Below are 24,352 nucleotides of genomic sequence, written 5' to 3'. Positions count from 1 at the left end.
AAGGCAGAAAGCTTTGATGAAAATGAGTTGCCTTGAAATAAAACCTTGTAATTTTAACCAATCTTATTGTGACATTTTGATTTCAAGGGAAATTTTTTTCAGCCACAAGAACCCAAGATACATATCAGAGTGATAAAAAGCTTGGCTTTAGCGTTCTCAGCATGCCAAGAAAATTGGAAGTGTGTCAAAGTTAAGGACATTGGAGGATATCCAATGAGGTAAATAAAGCAAACTTTTTTCTGATTGTTTAAAAAAAAATAAAAGGGACATCATATCCTTACAGTTAGAAATGTTCTGTTTTTTAAAAAGCTGATATGAGTGCATAATCTCATGAAGCAGTCAAAACTATAAATTATGTCCTGTGAAAATACTGTTTAAAATGGCAATTTGGATATGTAATGGGTTATTAATATATCCTATGTAGGAATATTGCTAAACTGCAGATATTATGTTATGTATAGACACCTTTATGACTGATGCACCAATAAGAAAATTCTGGCAAAATAATATGTGTTTAAATTCCCTGCTTGTAACTCCTCCATTGAAAGGAGGATTCAATCCTAGGGTTGATTTGGTAATAAATCATAAATTCTTCTAGCTAACCTTTGTTTTATTGACTCTCACAGTTTATAGAAAGTAGCCACAGAATCAGCTCGCTTTTCTAACCGTAATGTATCTACTTTGTGGAATTTCCAGTGATCATTATTTTTTTATTCTGGTCTCTGGATTCATAAATTATAGCACACTAATAAATTAAAGCCATTTAATAAAGAAAAATCACTCCAAATAGAAAGGATAGTAGGTTGAATATTGCAAAGGAAATAAAAAGGGTAAGAAACTAAAATATTGTTTAAATATGAAAAACTAAGATTTCACATCTACAAATGTAATTATACCACAATGAGGCTCTATAATATATTCCAGAAATTACCTAATTACTTGCAATATCATACGGTCTCCTATAAACTCTAATTTCAGAGGATGGACCAAGGTGACCCACTTACACACAGTGGAATGGGAATAAGACTCCGTTGGCTGTTTTTCTCTCTATTAAATGATGTATTTTTACATGTGATAGTTTCCTGTTCCATTACAGTTTCATGATGCCAAGAATGACAATTGTATTTAGCAAAATTTATCATATGCCCATGCCTTTCACCTTGTAAAAAATCATACATAGTTCTGTGGTCCATTTCCAATGTCAACTCACCAGAGAAGTTATTCCATCATATACTTTGATAAATAATTTCATTTTATTCAGTGTTTTGGGATGGAACTTATTGACTTTCCCAAACTATAATAATTTAAAATGTTTCTTAGATACATATAAGGAGAAAAATGTCTCTAAAAGGGGATTTTCTGTAGTTATATTCCCAATATTTTATTTTAACCTTAAATCGCAAAAGCACCAAGTAGTCATAAAGAATTTTTTCAATTAATTGTATTTTTTAAAAACAAAAACTATACACCTTAACTATAGCCATCTACCTTCTAGTTATTACTTGCTTAGATAGTTTATTCTTTAAAAGAATTTATTGATTTGTCAGAGAGAGAGAGCACAAGCAGAGGGAGAAGCAGGCTCAGGAGAAGCAGGCTCCCCACCGAGCAAGGAGCCTGATGCTGGACTTGATCTCAAGACCCGGGGATCATGACCTGAGCCAAAGGCAGGCACTTAACCGACTGAGCCACCCAGGCATTCCAGACAATTATTTTAGACATGTAAAGTGCTATCTGCTGAGTTAACTGGTAAAAAAATTAGGCATATATAGCTTAGAAAATAAACAGGGTCGCTGGAGGAGAGTGGGGTGGGCAGATGGGGTAACTGGGTGATGGACATTAAGGAGGGCACATGATGTAATGAGCTCTGGGTATTATATAAGACCGGTGATCACTGAATTCCACCTCTGAAACTAATAATACATTATATGTTAATTAATTGAATTTAAATTTTTAAAAAGGAGTACATAGTAGAAAGAACTTATCTTTGTTGTACTATTATAATCGAATTGCTACCACATTTCATGCCCACAGTAAAACTGTTGATCTTTGATATGTGTTTATATTAACTACACTCACATTTGGTTAATTTTTCATATTTTATGCTCCCCACACAAACTGTTTCATAAAATAAATTGAGAAAATTTGTTCACATACCATATCTTAATGACATTAGCAAGTAAGCCATTTGGTTGATTACAAATTGTTAATATTTTTTTGCTCTGCTTCAAAAACCTAAATACCAAGAATGTTGCTATATATGGTTAAGAAAGCTTTTGAAAAAATGATTTATATGGATTTACCTTAAAAATAGAATCAAATAAACATTTAATCCCTTACTTTGTAGAGTTTTGCAAACAAATACTATTTTTCTAACTTTTTATGTAGGGTGAGCCATCATCAGTATCTAAAAAACAATAATTAATGATAGATACAAGGTCTCAACTTCCCATTCCTTAAAGACCATTGTAGGATGCTATATTCCTGATAGAATTCTAAGGTCATGTAACTAAGGGATAAAAGTGGCCTTATTTACCATGCCAAGATATTGAGAAATTTGTGCTTTCCATTCTGGTAATGTTGGTCTAGAGGTCCTGGTTCCCAGAAAGATATTATTCACACCACAGGAAACAGCAAAATTCTCATTAAGTGGTGGCTGCTGATAGGTTACTTTAGGTCCTTTGTGTCAAGAGAATAACAAGCTAGGAAAGAATGTCACCATATTAGCTGGTGAATTAACCTTGATTAACAAGAGGAGATAAGAATGCTATTATATACTAGAGGCAGGAAAGAATACATTTGTCTCCCTGAAATCCACTGGGGTGTTTCTTAGTACTACCACCTTGCCTATTTGGGGCAGCAAATAGACAAGTGCAGCAGCCCCAGCCTGAAAAGACCATGGCAAATAGGAGCTCAGACCCCTCAGGTGTGAAGGCCTGGGTCACCCCATCTTATAAGTCACCTAGATTAGAAGAGATCCTAGCTGAGGGTTAGAGAATTTAGAATGAGTCATAGATGAGAGAGATAATAAGCATCACTTGTATCTTCAAGACCAGTTGCAGTTATTCGAAGTTGAGTCCTTTCCACTAGCCTACTTCTTGTGAGTGTTCCCCAAATCCTAGGGAAGGTATTTTTGATGGCCTGAACTTAAACATGAAGCAAATGGACTTGAGTGGCTCAGGTAAAATTATACTAAATGCTGTGATGCACCACCAAAACTGCCCTTCAGGCCTGAGGCATCTTCCTTCAGTCACAAGGGGTATTGCCTGCTGACATTACACCTCTCCAAGAGTTGCCCTCAACCAAAGATAGCTTCCTCTTCCTTCTTCCTATATCCAGTGATTGGTTCCAGCATCATACTAAGATCTGACCCTCTTTCATTGATCCAGGACAACTCCAAAAATCATCCAGTTCCAGAGTTCTCTATATAACTGGCTCCCAATATAATTTTTTTTGCATCAAAGTTTGACATCTTTTCTTCCCAGTTCTGCTTCTCTTACTTCCATAGAGCTATTGTCCCCAAAAACACTCCTAAGAAATCTCCTGCAAAGAAATTTCTGCCTCAGAGTCTTAGATTGGAATAATTCAACATAACACAGTACAAAATTACATGATTAGGTTGAATATTTTTTAGTGTGTTGTTAAAACATGCCAAGCAATTGTGGCTGGAAAGAGTATGGAAATACCAAATAACAATAAACTTTAGAAAAATGAAGTTAAGGATGTCTTCCATCACAACAACAAAAAAATGAAAGCTATAAAAGTATTGAAAATTTGGGCAATAATAAAAGTATTTCTGTTGTTCAATAGACATCATTTAACCTATTTAATCAAAATGGATTGATAAAATTGGAATATCCCCATTTTGTGATTCATATAAAAAAAAATGGTCTAAGCAATGATCATCAATAGCTGCCAACATTACAAAAAGAGACAACCAGATATATACTGTCGGGTACTTCTTGATGGAAGTACCCAACAGCATCTTTGAAGTATTTTCCTAAAAAATAAATATATAAACCTGAATTATACAGTCACTAGATCCAACCACTAATTTACAAATTTATAGGAATACATTAAATGACACTGAGGATATGATCCACAAAATTCAAAACAAAAGGAACTATGGCACAAACAAAGCTGTTTTTTTAATAAATAAATTGAGAAAGTAAAAGAGAGAGGTGTATATACAATGACGAGGATTTGAACATTGATGACATCAAGGAATTATTGTTAACTATATTTTACATATAATATTATTATAATTAGTTCAAACTAAGTTCTGTAACTTTTAGAAATATATGCTGAGGGGCGCCTGGATGGCTCAGTTGGTTAAGCGACTGCCTTTGGCTCAGGTCATGATCCTGGAGTCCCGGGATCGAGTCCCGCATCGGGCTCCCTGCTCAGCGGGGGGTCTGCTTCTGCCTCTGACCCTCCCCCCTCTCATGCTCTCTCTCTCATTTTCTCTCTCTCTCTCTCAGATAAATAAATAAAATCTAAAAATTAAAAAAAAAGAAATATATGCTGAGGTATTTACATATAAAGTTATATGATCTAGGGATTTAACTCAAAAGAAACCCAATGACACATGAGGAATGAATTGGCACTTGGATGAAAGGAGATTGACCATAAATTATTATTATTTTTATTTTTTTATTATTTATTTGAGAGAGAGAATGAGATAGAGCATGAGGGGGGGGGAGGGTCAGAGGGAGAAGCAGACTCCCCGCTGAGCAGAGAGCCTGATATGGGACTCGATCCTGGGACTCCAGGATCATGACCTGAGCCGAAGGCAGTCGCCTAACCAACTGAGCCACCCAGGCGTCCCGACCATAAATTATTTTTAAAGCTCGGTGAAAGGTAAATCGAGGTTCATCTTACAGTTCTCTCTACTTATCTTATATGTGATTTTGTCCATGTTTAACAGTGAAAAGAATAAACCCATAAAAAAATGAAATGACAGAAAATATCTGCCATCCTGTAACTGACAGGATATGTTGTGATTGTGTACTTCATTTAGCATATTGTTATTATGATTGGAGTCTTCATGTACAAGATAAAATTGATTCCTTAACATTAATATTATACACAGCATCTTGATAAATCTATTCTCTTAGATACTCCAAATAAACATAATCTTTACTCCTAACTTAATAGAAATATATCTATTATTTTGCATTAAGTATAATTGTGGGTTTTGGGTTGGGCTATGTATATATTTTATCATATTTAAATAAACATGTATCCCAATTTCATTAAATGTAATCAAATATATTATTGGGACATAGGGAGATAATTGATGATTTCCTAATACTGGATCATCTTTTCATTACTGAATAAACTTAACTTGCTCAATATTATTATTCTTTCATGTGCTTCTTTTTTTTTTTTTTTTCATTTTTGTAGCAGAATTCAAAAAATTAGCTTGGTTTCTGGTTTTCTTATATGGTACTATCTTTCATAGGCCTTTGTACTCACAAAAAGGTTTGGAAATGTTTCTTTTTTTTTAATATTCTTTTTTCTTTATCTCTTTTTCTGGTTTTTGAATGAATCTTTGAAAATGTCTTGAGATATATTATTTCAGAAATGGCTTTTCCTTTTCTTTTTCTCTTTTTTCCCTTTTTTCACATGGAAAGTGCTCTGTTTGGATTTTGTATGTCTTTTGGTACATGCATTTTATATTATCCTAAAAATTTACCCATTCCAACCAGATTTTCAAATTAATTTGCATAATTTTGAGTAAAATGAGCTTACTATTTATTAAGATAAGCATTTAAGGCTACAAATACATACTTAAGCATTACTTTAACTGTTCTCCATATATTTGAATATGGAATGCTTATGTTCATTTAATCAAGGTCTTTTACAACATCTTTGATTTATTCTGTGGCTCAAAAGTCATAGAACTTTTTTTAACATATCTTGTTTCAGGTTGGTAAAAATCTTTCCCAGGCAAACTATATAGGAATAAGAAAAAAGCAAGACATCAAAGAGGTTGTAGTGTTTGGGCTGTGAACATAACAACACACAGACGTTGTGGCTGTATTTGGAGATGGGGTTTTTAAGAAAGTACTTAAGGTTAAATGAGGTCATATGGGCGGGTCCCTGATTTGATAGAAGTAGTGTCCTTACAAGAAGACACACCAGAGAGCCGTCTCTTTCCACAAGCCCACAAAAAAAGAAATCCTGTGGCACATAGGGGTTGCCTACAAGCTCAAAGGCACCTTGGAATGAAACCTACTGGCAGGCACCTTGATCTTGGACTTTGCAGCCTCCAGAACTATGAGAAATAATTGTCTATTGTTTAAGCAACCCAGTCTATGGTATTCTGTTACAGCAGCCCAAGTAGACTAATACAGTCCTTTATTGGATACTGGGATGTAAGAAGAGGATGTGGGATATGAGAGAGAAGAGAATACATACAAAAGGAAATGGAGGACTTTTTGATAGACTGATTAAATAATGAATGCATTATCAACACCAAAAATATCCAATTAAAAATGAGCAGAAGACATGAAGACACAGTTCTCCAAAAACATATAAATGGCCAAAAGATACGCAAAAAGGTGCTCAACATCACTAATAATCAGAGAAATACAAATCAAAACCTGAATAAGATACCACCTCACACCTGTCAGAATGGCTAAAATCAAAAACACAAGAAAAAGAATAAGCGACTATGAGGAGAAAAACGAACTCTTGTGCATTGTTGGTAGGAATATAAACTGGTGCAGCCATGTGGAAAACAGTCTGGAATTCCTAAAAAAATTAAAAATAGAATTATCATGTGATCGAATAATTCAACAACTGGGTATTTACCCAAAGAATACAAAAACATTAATTCAAAAATGTATATGTATCTCTGTGTTTATTGCATTATTTACAATAGCCAAAATGTGAAAGCAACCCAAGTGTCCATCAATAGATGAATGGATAAAGAAGATGTGGTGTGTATATATGTGTATGTGTGTGTGTGTGTGTGTATTACTCAGCTCAGGATAAAGAAGATGTGGTATGTGTGTATGTATATATATATATATACATACATATATAATTCATCCATAAAAAATAATGAAATCCTGCCATTTGCAACAACATGGATGGATCTAAAGTGTATAATCCTAAGTGAAATAAGTCAGAAAAAGACAAACACCATATGATTTTACTCATATGTGAAATTTAAGAAACAACACAAATGAACAGAGAAAAAGGGACAAACCAAAAAAGACTCCTAGCTATAAAGAATAAACTAATGGTTACCAGAGGGGAGGTGGGTAGAGGATGGGTGAAATAGGTGACAGGGATTAAGAGTACACTTATAATGATGAGCACTGAGTAATGTATAGAATTGTTGAATCACTATATTGTATACCTGAAACTAATATGACACTATATGTTAATTATACTGGAATTTTAAAAAATAAATTAATTTTAAAAAACAATGAATGCATTAAAAAATTAAAAATTTATTTGCTTTTGAAAATGTCCTACATCAATGTAAAATACATGTTAATGGAATACATATATCCAATTTATTAAATTGGTTAGTATTTATATTCATATAATTTTATTTAAAATAGCAACAGGATATATATCATTAATTTCAAAATTCTAGTTTTAAAAATTATTATCTTTGAAGGAGGAGCTAAGATGGTGGAGTAGTAAGAGGACCCTGGGCTTGCCTTCTCCTTCAAACACAGCTAGATAAATATCAAATCATTCTAAGTACCCAAGAAATTGATCTGAGGACTGACAGAACAAACTGCACAACTACAGGGAGAGAAGAGGTCACATCATGGAAGGTAGGAGGTGCAGAAATATGATTTGGGTGCAGGTACTGCAATAGGAAGGGAGCCCTGGTCACAGAGAAAAGAGAGAGAGAGTGCACAGGGATTGCACAAGGAAAACACTTCCCCAAAGCTGTTGACTGGGAAAACAAGAAGGGCTGATTTTCCTGAGTTTTTACAACCAACAGTGCTCAAAGACTTGAGTTTTAGAGGTCTGGGGTGGGGTAAGTGTGAAGCCCTGAGGGCATGCCAGTGCTCTTGTGGGGAGGGCAGATAGCCCATGAGTAAAGGTGATCTGCGGATCCCCTGGGATGCATTGCAAGAGAAATTTCTCCTTTCTTGGGGTGAGAGGGGTGGCATTGCCTCTCTGGGGACAAAAGAGCCAATGGGCACCATTACCCTCTCCTACCCCAACAGCGTAGGCACAGAGACACCTATTGAGAGTGGCTAACCTGGACAGTGGCTCTAAACAAGAAGATCTAACAATTGTAAATATTTATGCCCCCAACTTGGGAGCACCCAAATATATAAAACAATTAATAGCAAACATAAAGGAACTCACTGATAAAAATACAATAATAGTAGGGGACTTTAAGACCCCACTCACAGGAATGGACAGATCATCTAAGCAGAAAATCAACAAGGAAACAATGGTTTTGAATAACACAGTGGACCAGATGGACTTAATAGATATATTAAGAACATTTCCTCCTAGAGCAGCAGAATACACATTCTGTCCGAGTGAACATGGGGCATTCTCCAGAACTGATCACATACTAGGTTACCAATCAGGCCTCAACAAGTACAGCACGACTGAAATCATACCATGCATGTTATCTGACCACAACACTTGTGAGACTTGAAGTCAACCATAAGAAAAAAATTGGAGAGATCACAAATACATGGAGCTTAAAGAACATCCTACTAAAGAATGAATGGGTCAATCAGGAAATTAAAGAAGAAAGAAAAATACATGGGAACAAATGAAAATGAAAACACGATGATCCAAAACCTTTGGGATGTAGCAAAAGTGATCCTAAGAAGGAAGTATATAGCAATATAGGCCTACCTCAAGAAGCAAGAAAAATCTCAAATACACAACCTAACCTTACACCTAGAAAAAGAAAAGTGAAGCCTAAAGCCAGGAGGCAAAAGGAAATAATAAAGATCAGCACAGAAATAAATGATACAGAAACAAACAACAACAACAAAACAGTAGAACAGATCAATGAAACCAGGAGCTGGTTCTTAAAAGAATTAATAAAATTGATAAACCCCTATTCAGACTTAGCAAAGAGAAAAGAGAAAGGACCAAAATAATTGAAATCACAGAGCAGAGAAATCACAACCAACACCACAGAAATACAAACAATTTTAAGAGAGTATTATAAATAATTATATGCCAACAAATTGGGCAATCTGGAAGAAATGGATAAATTTCTAGAAACATGTAAACTATCAAAACTGAAACAGGAAGAAACAGATAATTTGAACAGACCAATAACCAGCAAAGAAACTGAATCGGTAATCAAAAAATCTCCCAGTAAACAAAAGCCCAGGGGCAGATGGCTTCCTAGGGGAATTCTACCAAACATTTGAAGAAGAGTTAATACCTATTCTTCTCAAACTAGTCCAAAAAATAGAAAAGGAAGGAAAACTTCCAAACTCATTCTAGTAGGCCAGCATTACTTGGATTCCAAAACCAGACAAAGACCCCACTAAAAAAGAGAATTATAGGTGGGGTACCTGGATGGCTCAGTAGGTTAAGTGTCCGACTCTCGATCTCAGCTCAGGTCTTGATCTCAGGGTTGTAAGTTCAAGTCCCATGTTGGGCTCCAAACGGGGCATGGAGCTTACTTAAAAAAGAGAGACAGAGAGAATTACAGGCCAATTTCCAAAAACACTGATTTGAAGGAATACATGCACCCAGATGTTTATAGCAACATTATCAATAATTGCCAAATTATGGAAAGAGGCCCAAATGTCCATCTGACTGATGAATGAATAAAGAAGTGGTATGTACATACAATGGAATATTACTCAGCCATCAAAAAGAATGAAACCTTGCCATCTGCAATGACATGGATGGAGCTAGAGAGTATAATGCTAAGTGAAATAAGTCAGAGAAAGGCAAATACCATGTGATTTCACTCATATGTGGAATTTAAGTAACAGATGAACATAGGCAAAAAAAAGAGAGAGAGAGAGGCAAACCATTAAACAGACTCTTAACTATAGAGAACAAACTGAAGTTTGCTCAGGGGAGGTGGACACGGGGATGGGTTAAATCGGTGATGGGGATTAAGGAAGGCCCTTGTGATGAGCACCCACTGTTATACATAAATGATGAATCACTAAACTCTACTCCTAAAACTAATATTACACTGTATGTTAACTAACTGGAATCTAAATAAAAACTTGAAACTAAAAAACAGAAAATATAGTATCTTTTTAAAGTACTCTTAAAAAATCCTTTTTGAAGTGTTTTATTTCTGATGCCTGTTATCTTACTTAGTTGCTAATGCCTTCATGAACTCTCTGAATATCATGAGCCTGTGTAAGTTCATATTCCCATGCCTCTAACGTAGGTGCTATTGCTTTGAAGATGACAAGAGCAAGTTGAGTGGATTACTTGAACCATTTACTATGATAGAATTCTAGATATTCCCACCAAATAAACAATAGAAAGTAAAATATAATCGTAAGTCAAATTCTTACAGGTATTACCAGGGGTGTACCATATTAAACTACATTAATTTAATGGTACAAATCACCCAACTACAGGGAAAGATGGTCATTTCCACACATCTGAGATGGAGCCTCTTAGACCTGTTGGAAAAGCCCTTCATAATCCTCACACTCACCGCCAACACACAGCCTAAGCAGGTAATGCCTTTCCATCCCAAACACGCTATCAGCAAAGGGACAGTGTGACGGCCCCTGCAGGGATGTATACACACACGCACACACAAATCCCTCTCTCCGAGTGAGAGTCAACCAACAGAGGTTTATGGTTTAGATTGTTAAAGAGAGCCTTGGAAAGATGTGACACACTTTCAGTCTAATCAGTTATTAGTTCAAGTCCAATAGAAGTGATATCTGAAATTGGAATCTCTGGAATAAGACCATATTGAAAGGCAATTTTGGAATGCACCAAAAATAGGGTTTGGGTTTTTGTTTGTTTGTTTGTTTGACAATGTTGCTTTTCACGAACTCCTCAGTCATTACACATTATATTTGTCGTTTCTACGCCTGGGAGAACTTTCCACCACAGGTAAAATTGTTTTAATGTCACATAAAGTAGTTAGTGCGCTGTGTCTTAGATCATACAGTGTTGGCAATAGGGAATCAGTATGTATAGTCAGCAAAATGAGAACAAATGACGACAACGTGAAATCAATAATTTCTTAAGTCTCCAGGCATCAGTGCCCAGGGGTACTGATGAAGGTTATTGTCCTTCAGGATCCTTAGAGCTGATGGCCCTAAGCACAGCTCTGGGGAGCAAGCAACTAAAATGCAGGAAAGAGCTCTACATCACCGTGAGAACAAATAAGAATATAATGCTGAAAAATTTAGCAATGCACGTATAACTCCACTCCTTTCTTTTCCCTCTCCTCTTTCCCCTCCCTTTCTATCTCCTCTTTTCTCTCTCTCCCTTTGTCTCTTTTTCTCCAAAAAAGGAGTGTGCGGGTGCACATACATAACACACACACACACACACACACCACACTGTCCCTATCTGCTCTTCACTGACAGTAAAATAAAAGAGGATAAGATTACTGTATTCTTACAAAGAGAACCCAGCCTTTCAAAAACCCCAAATCCTCCCTTCTCAACATCTGGTCTCACTACTTATTCAGTCAATCTATAATTGAACATAATTTTCTAAACATCATCAAGAATTAAACAGAATATTTTAAGCATCTTGTAAAGCAGGGACCATATGTATCCTGTTTAATTTTGTATTGCCAGCCCAGTGGGACACCTGTTGTGAGCCTGTAAATGTTTGTTGTTTAAACAGACTATCCAGTGATCCTGAGCCCTAGCCACACCTTTCTAGTGGACCTTGCAGATTTGCCTGCCCAGCTCCCTCACATCATCTTAATGGGAGCAGTAACAATTGTACAATTTGGCCCCAGGCTAAGATTTGGAACAAGACTCCAACTCACCAAATGAACCCCTCCTCTGAGTAACTTATTTTTGGAACTAAGAGATTCAAGAATCAATCTACTTTCTTGAAAGGAGAAAAGTAAACTGAGAAGCTGGGAAACAGCGGATGCTTGCCTGTGAGGATAGAAATGAATAAAGCTGATGTGCAAAGACAAAAACGAATCAGAAAGCAGACTGCAAGAGAAGCCCCCTGTGGGGCACCCTTTCATGCTCCCAGGCCCTGGCTCTCGTCCTTTCCTGTGGCCTAGCCAAATCCTTGCTCAGTTCTGTGAGAGATGAATGTATCCTTAAAATAAGTTCCCCTTTTACAAGATAACTCAAAAGGAGGCTTTTTTTGGTTGTTTTTTTTTTTTTAAATAATCTAAAGAGTCTTAATTAATTCAGTCCCACTATCTTCTGTGAAGACTTTTCAAAATAAAAATGACAGGGCCCACCCCAGGAGATTCAGACTCAGCCTGAGACTAAGTGGGAATGGATGGAGATGCTGGTCTCTCTCACTATATTTTTAAAAGCTTCACAGATCATTTTGATGCTCAGCCAGAGTTGAAAACCACTGAACTATACTACGTGTTATAAGAAATATAAAGGAAAAAGAGGACAGTAACCCAGTACTGCAGGGATTTTGGATTTCCCTAATTATATTGGAGATGTATATGTAAATAATAAGCATGTTTTCAAAGAAATATTTGAATTATGTTTAAAACTAGTGAATGAATTTATTGCAAACTCTTTCTTTTGGAAAAGGGCATTGATCTCAGTGTCGAAGGTACCTTTCAGCACTACGTTAGAAAACTTTAACCTCTTAATAATACAAAAATGGTAGTCATTTACGTTAAAATGACAAAATTTGGCATTAAATGAAAAGTTCAAAATGTTCATGTCATGCAAATAAATTGTAAATTAGGACAAGCTTCTTGAAACATTAAGACCATAAAACTAAAGTTTTTATTTGATTTATTGCCAGATGAACCCATCCTATGTAAATTCTGTATATCTGCTCCAAGCCATCTTCTCTGAATTACATGCTATTCATCATTCTGACATTACTAAAATAGCATAAACCTCTATTAATAAAGATAACACATTTTAAATGTCATTGTTGATATTCCCTTTATATCTCCATGTACACTGGAAGAGAGTCCTAAAAATTAGCAATGTGTGAATAATATAGCGACCAACATTCAATTTGATCCCAGAGAAAAAACATAAATGTGTAATAATTTTCTCCATTAAAACAACGTATTTATTTCTCATAACAATTCTCTTGATAGGAAGGAATATACACAGAGATATTATTTACAAGCCTAGAACCATACAGTGCTCTTCACTCCTAAGCCACCCCTTTCTACTTATGCCTCTTATGTATTCATTTTTATTCTGTATAATACAAAACCTGCACATTCCTTCTGGTTGATAAGAAAAAGAAGCATTCTAACCTTCCCTTAATTCTACCTTGTAGGGTGCCTGGGTGGCTCAGATGGTTGGGCGTCTGCCTTCGGCTCGGGTCATGATCCCAGGGTCCTGGGATCGAGTCCCGCGTCGGGCTCCTTGCTCAGCAGGGAACCTGCTTCTCCCTCTGCTTCTCTCTCACTGTCTCTTATGAATGAATAAATGAATAAATCTTTAAAAAAAAAATTCTACCTTGTAACACTGAATATCAATAGCATATGTCATGCTTTTGTGGCTATTCAATAATTTTTTTGAAATGTTATCATCACTCAAAAAGTTTTCCCTTCCAAACAGATGTTATTGCTGTTTGTAAATTTCACCCTATAAAACCCAAATGTACAATTAATTAACTAGTATTAGTTTGGGTGCCAGAAGATACCTTTTCTAGATGAGGAGGAGTTACTACCTTCTAGGTTCTAGTTCTCAACCTTACAGGCACAGAAATGAGATGTCCATTTGCTGAGCATTTTTTTCAAGTTTATCAGTCATATGCATCACAATTTTTCTGAACTGCCTATTCAATTTTTGCCCCATTTTTTGTTGCAGCTGTCAGCATTTTATCATTGATTTACAATAATTTTGTATTATAAATTTTTTTCATATGCATTGCTAATATTTTCCCCAGTTTTTCATTTTTCCTTAATTTGGTATTTGCTTTTTAGTTTTCAGAAGTTTTTAATATTTTTGTCATTCAAACTATTGAGGGTTTTTGTTATTGACTTCCATAGCCGGATAACTAATCAGAATGTTTATCATAAATAACAAAGAAATAAATATTTATTAAATATAAACAGCAGGACTAAAGTTGGCTATATCAATGGGGGTTTGGTCAGTCATCTTCCTTGCTTCTTGGCAGCACATAAATGGTTAAGCATTCCTTTCTTGAAATTTTTTCTTTGTTTTCCATAATAATATAGTCTCCTGGTTTTCCTCTTTCCCCTCTTGCCCCACTTTTCTATTTTCTTCACAATTCCATCTACTTTATCTGAACAATAAATATTGCAATTCCTTAAGATTTGGTGTCAGGATGCCCTCCGACATCATTTTGTACTCACCCTTGGATGCCTCAGCCATGTTAATGAATTTTTTTTTTTAAAGATTTTATTTATCTATTTGAGAGAGAGAGAATGAGAGACAGAGAGCACGAGAGGGAAGAGGGCAGAGGGAGAAGCAGACCCCCTGCCAAGCAGGGAGCCCGACGCGGGACTCGATCCCGGGACTCCAGGATCATGACCTGAGCCGAAGGCAGTCGCTTAACCAACTGAGCCACCCAGGCACCCAGCCATGTTAATGAATTTAACTGCTATGTAGGGCTCACTGATTTACTCATATCTTTATATCTCCAACCTGAATTCACTCACCTGAGCCCCCTATATATTCAACTACTTGATGCCCCTACTTATAACCTCAAAGGTACCTGAAACTCAGCATGTACAAAACTGTTCCTTCTTCACTTCCCTCTCTTCAACATGATCCTCTTTCAATATTAACTAACTCGGTGAATGCTGTCAACATGCACCTGGAATTCAGAAATTTAGGAGCCATCTTTGCAATCCCAACGCATTATGAAATGGAAGTATAGTTATACCTACTGGATTCACCTATTTCTCTTTATTTTGTAAGCTGTCATCAGCAATTACCTGGATCACTTCAATAGCCAAAATCAGGAGTCAGTAAAGTTTTTCTTTTCTTTTCTAAAATAGATATTTTAGGCTTTTTGAGCTTTGTGACCTCTGTTGCAACTACTAACTCTGAGGTTGTAGTGACATTAGCAGCCATAGACAGTACACAAATGAATGAGCACAAAATGTGGTCCAATAAAACTTTATTTATGGACACTAGAATTTGAACTTCATATAATTTTCCTCTGATATAAAATGTTATTCTTCCTTGATTTTCTTTCAAACACTTAAAAATGCAAAAAACAATTTTTAATTTATGAGCTGTAAAAAAAAAAACGTATATATATATGATAGGTTGGATTTGGTCCACAGATTCCTAGTTTGCTAATTCCAGTCTAAGTGGTCCTCTCTTTTCTACTTTGCATTCCTTTTAAGTTTATTTGTAACACTGAAGACAGAGGGATCTTGTTTGAATTTAAATCTGATTATGTCAAACTCCTGTTCAGGGGCGCCTGGGTGGCTCAGTCGTTAAGCGTCTGCCTTCGGCTCAGGTCATGATCCCAGGGTCCTGGGATTGAGCCCCACATCGGGCTCCCTGCTCGGCGGGAAGCCTGCTTCTCCCTCTCCCACTCCCCCTGCTTGTGTTCCCTCTCTCGCTCTGTCTGTCTCTGTCAAATAAATAAATAAAATCTTTAAAAAAAAAAAAAAACAAACAAAAAACAAAAAACAAAACTCCTGTTCAGTGACTTTTCTCTGTTCTAAAGGCAAATGTGAAACTTTCTGACATTGTTTCAAAGCTCTGTAGGGTCAGATTCTCACCTTTCTCTGTTCTCACACAATCTTAACATTCCGTCTGATAATGCATTTCTCACTAATAACTTTTGGCCACTACTTTTTATTAACATAAGATAGAGACCCTGATTCTTAATTTTTATATCCTGAATCACATATAAGATATGATTACCAAGTATATGTTACAAAAAGTTTAGTCAGAAAAACCTCTCTCACAAACTGTTTATAGAAAATGAATTCCACATCTTTGCTCTCTTGAGTTACAATTTACAAACAAAACATTTATTTTCTGGTTGTCACATACCATGTGATAACTGTGTGGTGTCAAATAATTATAATCTTCAAGACAGCTTCTAACTCTATTTCGTGTATTTCAGAAAGTCACGCTAAACACCTAAGACCTTGTAGTGGAACTTACATAGAGTCACTTATGAAGTGTAACAAAGCAAAAACGCTTATTACTCCAATTAAATGTTGCTTCCTACATGAATAATCTGTACCGAATGCCATTTTTCAAATCAGTTTATTTAAATGAATTTTGACAAGTATTAAATAATATCCATAAGCCAGTAAGTCAGAAATATGGATTGTTATTATGTCTGACACTTGACTCTGTTTGGTGCACCCTGTACAATTTAATCAAAAGAAAACTTGCATTGTTTCTATACCTACAGTGCCAATTAAATGGGTTATCCATGCTAAGCCTTGTTAATATAACCAGCACAGTCAACAGTAAAGATATCAGTGGTTTTATAAAAATGAATCTCTACAGAGTAATAGTAATAATGACATCTTGACTCATTGAGTCACAATTCATCGTTCAAATTACAAAAAAAATTGAACCAACTCTGAAAGTTATAAATTGTAGTTTCTCACAATGGCCATCCAGTAGGCTAAAAAAATATATTATGAGACCTGGACAACTTAAGAGTGAGTTACCATTACCTAACATGTTTTAAAGAAATATTTTAGAGCTAAAAGAACTAGTTACTTGACTTCAAGCAAGTCACTTAACATTAGTCTAAGATATGTCACATGTAGTGGGCTAATAGTAGCAACCTCATCATATATATTAAATAATAGTGTGTGTAGGGGTGCCTGGGTGGCTCAGTCGTTAAGTGTCTGCCTTCGGCTCAGGTCACGATTCCGGAGTCCTTGGATCGAGCCCCACATCGGGCTCCCTGCTCAGCGGGAAGCCTGCTTCTCCCTCTCCTACTCCCCCTGCTTGTGTTCCCTCTCTCGCTGTGTCTCTCTCTGTCAAATAAATAAAATCTTTAAAAATAATAACAATAATAATAGTGTGTGTAAACATTATCATACACATATAAGGTATTATGAAGTTCACTTTTCCATAGTGCATTTTCCTGGAAGATCAGCCAGCCTTTTATTGTTGAATTGTTCTAAAATATAATGAAGTATCTGATACAAGCTGAACAATACTGCTTTCAAAGTAAGTCTGTTCTGACAATGACAATCATATTTTAAACTGCCAAAGAACGTACCTAATATCCCACACTCACAATCTACTCTGCTGTTGTTATTCCATACCATTTATCACAATCTAGTGTACACCAATTTTTCTATATATATTTCCTTTCCTTTTTCCTCGACTATATTCTAAGTACTGTGAGTGATGAGTGCCAAAACATTTTCCTATACTGTGCAGGGTGGAGAACAATGTTTATCACATAGTATGCACTTAGAAACTATTTGTTGAATAAATGAATTAATGAACTTAATACACCTTGACTCTGATGCCTTCATTACCCCACTTAATCCTAAAGATTTACTTTAAAGCCTCTAAAACCAACCTCTCATTCCAGCTGCATATGGTCCCACTGACTCAAAAGACATTCCTCTAAGGCCAGTTTATTTCTCTATATTTGCCCATCTATTATATATTTAATTTTAGTAGTGTTAATGATTCAGTTATTATAAATCATTTCAATTGACTTTCCAAGAAAGCAAATAGGTGTTTCATCTAATCCTATGGGAGCGTTTTTGTGAATCGATGATTGATTTTTTTTTTCTTGGAACTTTGTTCTGTCAGGAAAATAGGTTGTCTAGTATCTGCTGAATTTAACAAGCACAGATTATCCAATAAAAATCATTATCCTAAATTATAGGATGAAATGACATGGATTAATTATGACCACTCTTACTCTAAAGCATATAATGACTTTACCATTCATTTTCTTCTCTCACTTTTGGAAACACATTTTGATTACTTTGAAATGACTGTTTAAGGGATGGCTATTTTAGAAGATTTAAGAATACAAATTGGCATAGAAGAGTCCCTGGAACAAAAATTTTAAGGCATAATTCAATCTTGTGGGAAGTATTCAGCAATAATTACAACATTAGAGATAAATTCATTCAGGGAATGTCTAAGTCTTCAAGTATATGACTGATTGACCATAGGGTATGATAGTTTGGAAGAGTGTCAATAAATGCAAAAGGTTCAATCGTTCAGAGCATACACTAAACCACAAGTCAGTGCCAAGGTTTCAAAATAACTCAGAAGATAGCAAAATTTGCAAATTTCCAAAGGTCTTAATTGTTCCTGAAAGTAGGCCCAAAGGTACCTTTTAAAAAGATATATGCACCCTCTAAATCTGTTCAGATGGGTAAAAATATTTAAGTAAGATGAGGAATACTTTTTTAACTTTAAAAGACAAGTAATAAGAAAAGGAACAATTACAAAGAAAATCAATAATTCAGGCATTTAGTCTATTCTTGCACTAGAAATTCATCCAGGTTGTAAAACAAGAAAACTTTAAACAAATATTTCAGAATCTGACCCAGTATTATTTATTTTTTAATTATTGGATTAATAAGTAGGCATGACTATTAATATAACAACAAAACAAAATTGGACATTCTGCCTCACCCCCCATTTGCCTGTGTCTTGAGCACTCCCTATAATAAAGGTAAAAATAGATTCATACCCTATATATATAGATGATAGATGACAGATTAGATTAGATATGCTTATATCTTACATATATTTTTTAAATATTTATTTATTTATTTATTTAAGAGAGAGAGAATGGGGGGGAGGGGCAGAGAGAGAGGGAGAGAGTCTCAAGCAGCCTCTGCACTGAATGCGGAGCCTGATGCAGGGCTTGATCTCACAGCCCTGAGATCACGACCTAAGCCAAAACCAAGAGTAGATCACTTAACCGACTGGTCACTGAGGTGCCCCTCGAATACATTTTTTAACATAAATGTATTGACTGTGATGGTTTGGGCAGCAAGTAGAACTCTGACTCAACTGGATAACAATGAGGAAGATATAATATTCTGCATAACAAAATATACCAACTCAAGTTTTGTTATTTCAACATTCAAGTACCCATGTTCTTTCTATGGTTTCCCTCCGCCATTCCCAGAGTGTTTTCTCTGCTAGTTTCCCTCACGGCCACAGAATAGCTTGCATGGGCCCAAGAGTCCCATGCAGATAGCACGACATGTAGGGAATAAGACATGTTTCTTACTATGAGTAAGGAAATAATTCTTAGAAGCTGATCAGCACGTCACCTCACATCTTACTGTCCAAAAAAATGTCATATGACTGTTCAAAAGAGCATTATTAGCAAAGGGAATGATATTATACTAATTGGTTACATGAAACACAGGGCCTTGAAAAGGTGTGGGTTAGCTGAAAAAAATGAGAGTTTGTATGAAAGGAATGGGGGATGAGGAAATTCTGCCAGATATCATATGAGCATTCAACAATGTCTATTATATTGATCATTTATTTTGATGTATAAGTAAATATTTATTGAAAGCCCACCATTCTCCAGGCACTGTATTAGGCATCAGAAATAAAACCAAAAACAAGAAAAGTGAGATTTCCGCCCTCGTAGTGTCTGCTTATCAATGAAAAAGAAAATGTCAGTATGATGAATAATAAAACTGAATATAGTGAATATTATTAGATAAAAGTAGATGAATATAAGAAATATTTTAAAGAGATGACTGCGTTTGCTGAAGAACAGGATGTGACTGGTGAGAACAAGGTAGAAATCTGGGTGGATGATTGCATTTACTGAGATAGTGAAACATGCTGAGGACCGATTATGTGGTAGAAGCATGGGGGTATCAACAGTTCTGTTTTGGCCATGTTGTTCCAGGTAGACATGACACATCCAAGTGAAAATATTGAACCAGGGAAAATGGTCCATGAAAAGATGACATATTGTGTAAAATTACCTCTTGTTCTCTGGATATTTCTTATTTTTACATTTTATTTTTAAAGATTTATTTATTTGACAGAGAGAGACACAGCGAGAGAGGGAACACAAGCAGGGGGAGGGGGAGAGGGAGAAGCAGGCTTCCCCGTGGAGCAGGGAGCCGGACGCAGGGCTCGACCCCAGGACCCCGGGATCATGACTCGAGCCGAAGGCAGACGCTTAAGGACTGAGCCACCCAGGCGCCCCTTTACATTGTTTTAAATAGAGTTTATAGTGAGAATGAAAAATGATACAGCCACTTTGAAAGACATTTTGGCAGTTTTTTACAAGGCTAAACATATTCTTATCATACAATCCAGTAACTGTGCTCCTTGGTATTTACCAAAAGGAACTGAAAACTTATGTTCACACAAACACTTGCACGTGGATGTTTACAGATTTATTTATAAATGTACAAAGTCAGAAGCAACCAAGATGTCTTTCCATAGGTGAATGGATAAACTGTGGTACATTCAGACAATGGAATACCATTTAAAAGTAAAAAGAAATGAGCTATTTAGCTGTGAAAAGCCATGGAAGAACCCTAAACTCATATTTTACATAAGTAAAAGAGGCCAATACATACTATATGATTCTGACTATATGTCATTCTGAAAAAGGCAAAACTATGGAGACAGTAAAAAGATCACTGATTTCTATGACTACTGGAGCAGAGTGGGGAGAATGAATAGGTGCTGCATGGAAGATTTGGGGGCAGTGACACTATTTTGTGTAATACAATAATAGCGGATACATATCATTATACATTTGCCAAAACCCATAGAATATACAACAGCAAGAGTAAACCCTAATGTAAACTAGGGACTTTGGGTGATACTCAAGTGTCAATATAGAATCGTTGGTTGTAACAAATATATCACTTGAGCATGGCATGTTAATAGTTGGGGAGGTCATGCATGTGTGGAAGCAGGGGATATATGAGAAAAGTACTTTCTGTTCAATTTTTGAACCTAAATCTGCTCTATAAGGAAAGTTGTTTTTTTTTTTAAAGCAAGCTGCAGAAAGGTATTCTTTTTTTAAATAGACTTTACAGGGAGAGATGTAATAATTTGAAATTGTAAAGAGGAATTCTATCATCTAATACCCCACTGAAGTAAGCCAAAACCATCACTTAAAATTGATTAAAGGAAATGAAAATATGAAATACTGGTTAAAAATGTCATTTTCCAAACTGAGTTAGCAGTAGATGTGTTCTCCTTTTAAAAAATTATAGGCATCACAAGTTCATCAACCCTGCTTCCAGCGGATTTGCTCTTTCTTTTTCTGTTTCCTAAGAGCCCTGGGGTCTTTATATAAATTGCTTTTGCAAAATTTGCAAAGCTAATTCCTTTTTTATTGACAGTCAATGAACCTGTTATTGAAACCTGCACAGTTTCTGAAGAGGGTGTGCCTTTTTTCTTGCAACAATGCATAACACTTGTTAATTATTTTACCATATCAGATTTCTCTTACAAAGAGACAATTTAGGGGCGCCTGGGTGGCTCAGTTGGTTAAGCGACAGCCTTCGGCTCAGGTCATGATCCTGGAGTCCCGGGATCGAGTCCCGCATCGGGCTGCCTGCTCGGCAGGGAGTCTGCTTCTCCCTCTGACCCTCCTCCCTCTCATGCTCTCTGTCTCTCATTCTCTCTCTCTCAAATAAATAAATAAATAAATAAATCTTAAAAAAAAAAAGAGAGACAATTTAATGAACAATGGTATATGATTGTACCAAATAACTCAAGATTTAAAAATTAAATAAGAAAAGTAACAAAGAACTTAATTCCAGGAAGTTGAAGACAAGTGATATGTTCAATTAGTGACGCATTTATCTGATACCTTAGTGGACAGGGCACCATACTACATGTCTTTTGACAATATACAATGATAAAAAGGCATAAGCAGTATAAAGACCATATGTATAAAAAAGAGGAAACACTTAAGAAATTTATTTTGATCATGTTGATGAGGGAACAGAAGGCAAGCTGAGGACAAAGCAGAAGCTGACACCCCACAACCCTCCCCCACCATATATGTGACATTCCTCAGGCACTCCTGGCTGCCCTAATGGAAAAACAAATAGTTAACTTATATAGATCACAATCCTACAAGACATGAATCTACAAGAACAAAGCATTCTTATCATCAATAACCTAGCTTCCAGAAGGAAATGTAGATACAGTTAAATGCCCTTATAACCTGCAGCCCATTGACAGATAATTGAAGTGGGCAGAGTGTAATGTTCCTCCAGGAAGTTCCCAACTATCTTAATGTTAATGCCTTACTAGAGTGATAAACAACCTTAACTTGACCATGGCAAGGCCTCCTGTATCTTATAGGTCCTCTTTAGCATATGAAAGTTCTTTGGAAACCTCCCTTTTTCATTCCCTTCCCCAACCCCATAGTATAGAATCAGCCAGCCCTCACAACCCCAGGGCCACAGCTCTTTCTGCCCATGGGTCCTGTCCTCGTGCTTTAATAAACCACCATTTTGCACAAAAGATGCCTCAAGAATTCTTTCTTGGTCTTTGGCTCCAGACTCCACCCCACTGAACCTCATCTATATTCCAAAACCACATCAACGTTGATAATAAAATGCTCATATGGATTATTGTAATATATCAAGCCAGTTGTAATTCTTACTCAACCCTAATGACTTTCACCAATGTCAATTATTTACACAACTCGGTCAAATGACTTCTTAAAGTCCTTCCACGTCCATGAAATCTATTATTTAATACATTATTTGGATTTACCATTGTATCTTCTGCATCCCTATGAGATTAAAATTAATATATTTCACACAGGTAGTAATAGGCCTTTGCTTAATACACATTTCCTTAAAAAAACATCTTGCTTGTGCTCCCTCTCTCGCTGTGTCTCTCTCTGTCAAATAAATAAATAAAATCTTTAAAAAAAAACACACATCTACTAACTCCTGCTCCAAACTAGAGAGGAGTAATAACTGAAGCAAAGCCTCCTCTGTAAAAACGTGGAAATTTAGAAAATTATTTAAAAAGTGTTTTCAGAGACTGGAAAAGAGGCAGTTCAGAGCTGTGATTCCTGAGACAAGGGAAATAAATGAGATGAACTATAAAATTACCAGGGCTTTCTACCCAGAGGCAATTTCCAAACCATGAAATCATGGGAGGGGAACCCAAATAAATCCTAGTGGCCTAGTTGAGTTAAGGAAATAGTGAAGTTTGAACTACTTATGAAGGCCTAACAGGGTCAAGGTTTAGTAGTAAGTTTCAAGTAGCCCTCGAGTGAGCCTATTCTGGAGCTACCCTAGCAGACTTTGTGCAGTGGCAGTATCGTCACCAATGACGTTTATCCGAGGCGCGATTATTGCTAATTGAAAACTAAAGGAGTGACTTTGAAGGGATCAAAATAATCTACAACAGCTTAAATACCTGTCCAAGCAATGAAAAACACTCTTCAAAGGAAGACAACAAAATCGCTACACTGAACAAGGTAACTCACAAAGTCCAACATACAGTAAAAAATTACTACACATGTCCAAAGATAGAACAATGTAACTTATTACCTAAAAAATACATTATATGAAATGAAATAGCCTCTGGATGAGATTAACACAGAAAAGGAAAAGATCATTGGCCTTGACCTTGAGGGCATAAGAACAAAGAATGAAGGGGAAAAAGAATCAATGCCCTGTGTTCTGATGCTTTTCATTTCCTGTAATTCATGAGGAAATAAAGGAAATACTATACAGAGAAGAATAAAGGTAAGGATTAACACAGACTTCTAATTAGAAACTATGCAAGTCAGAAATCATGAAATTACATCATTATATGCAGAATTTTTTTTAAAACCTGTCAACATAGAATTCTATATCCATATAAAAGTGACCTTCAAGGGGCACCTGGGTGGCTCAGTGGGTTAAACGTCTGCCTTTAGCTCAGGTCATGGTCTCAGGGTCCTGGGATTGAGCTCCATGTCGGGCTCCCTGCTCAGTGGGGAGTCTGGTTCTCCCTCGCACTCTCCCTCTGTGCTCTCTCTCTCTCAAATAAATTAATAAAATCTTAAAAAAAAAAATGACCTTCAAAAAAAAAAAAAAAAGCAAAATAAAAACTGTTTCAGAAAAACAGAAGTGGAGAGAATTCTTTGCCAGCAGAGTAACACCACAAGAAATGTTATTAAAATTCTTTGGAAGAATAAAAATGACTACAGATAGAAACTAGGATTTTATGCAAAGAAATGAAAAGACATAGTAAATATGTTGGTAAATTAAAAAGATTACTTTTTCATTTTTAATTTCTTCAAAGAAAAATTGTGTGCACAT

General features: G+C 35.9%; 1 long non-coding RNA gene and 1 pseudogene across 3 annotated transcripts in view; one reads left to right on the top strand and one right to left on the bottom strand.

Moving 5' to 3' along the window:
• LOC118012241 overlaps window positions 1–24,352 on the bottom strand; it is a 344,578-nt gene that overhangs the window by 18,496 nt on the left and 301,730 nt on the right. The window lies entirely within an intron of this gene.
• LOC118012814 lies at window positions 23,344–23,497 on the top strand (annotated as a pseudogene).

Source organism: Mirounga leonina, unplaced genomic scaffold, assembly GCF_011800145.1.
Source record: "Mirounga leonina isolate KUSES-001 unplaced genomic scaffold, KU_Mleo_1.0 Mir_151, whole genome shotgun sequence".
NCBI classification, from domain to species: Eukaryota; Metazoa; Chordata; class Mammalia; order Carnivora; family Phocidae; genus Mirounga; species Mirounga leonina.
This window is presented reverse-complemented; position numbering and strand designations above follow the sequence as displayed.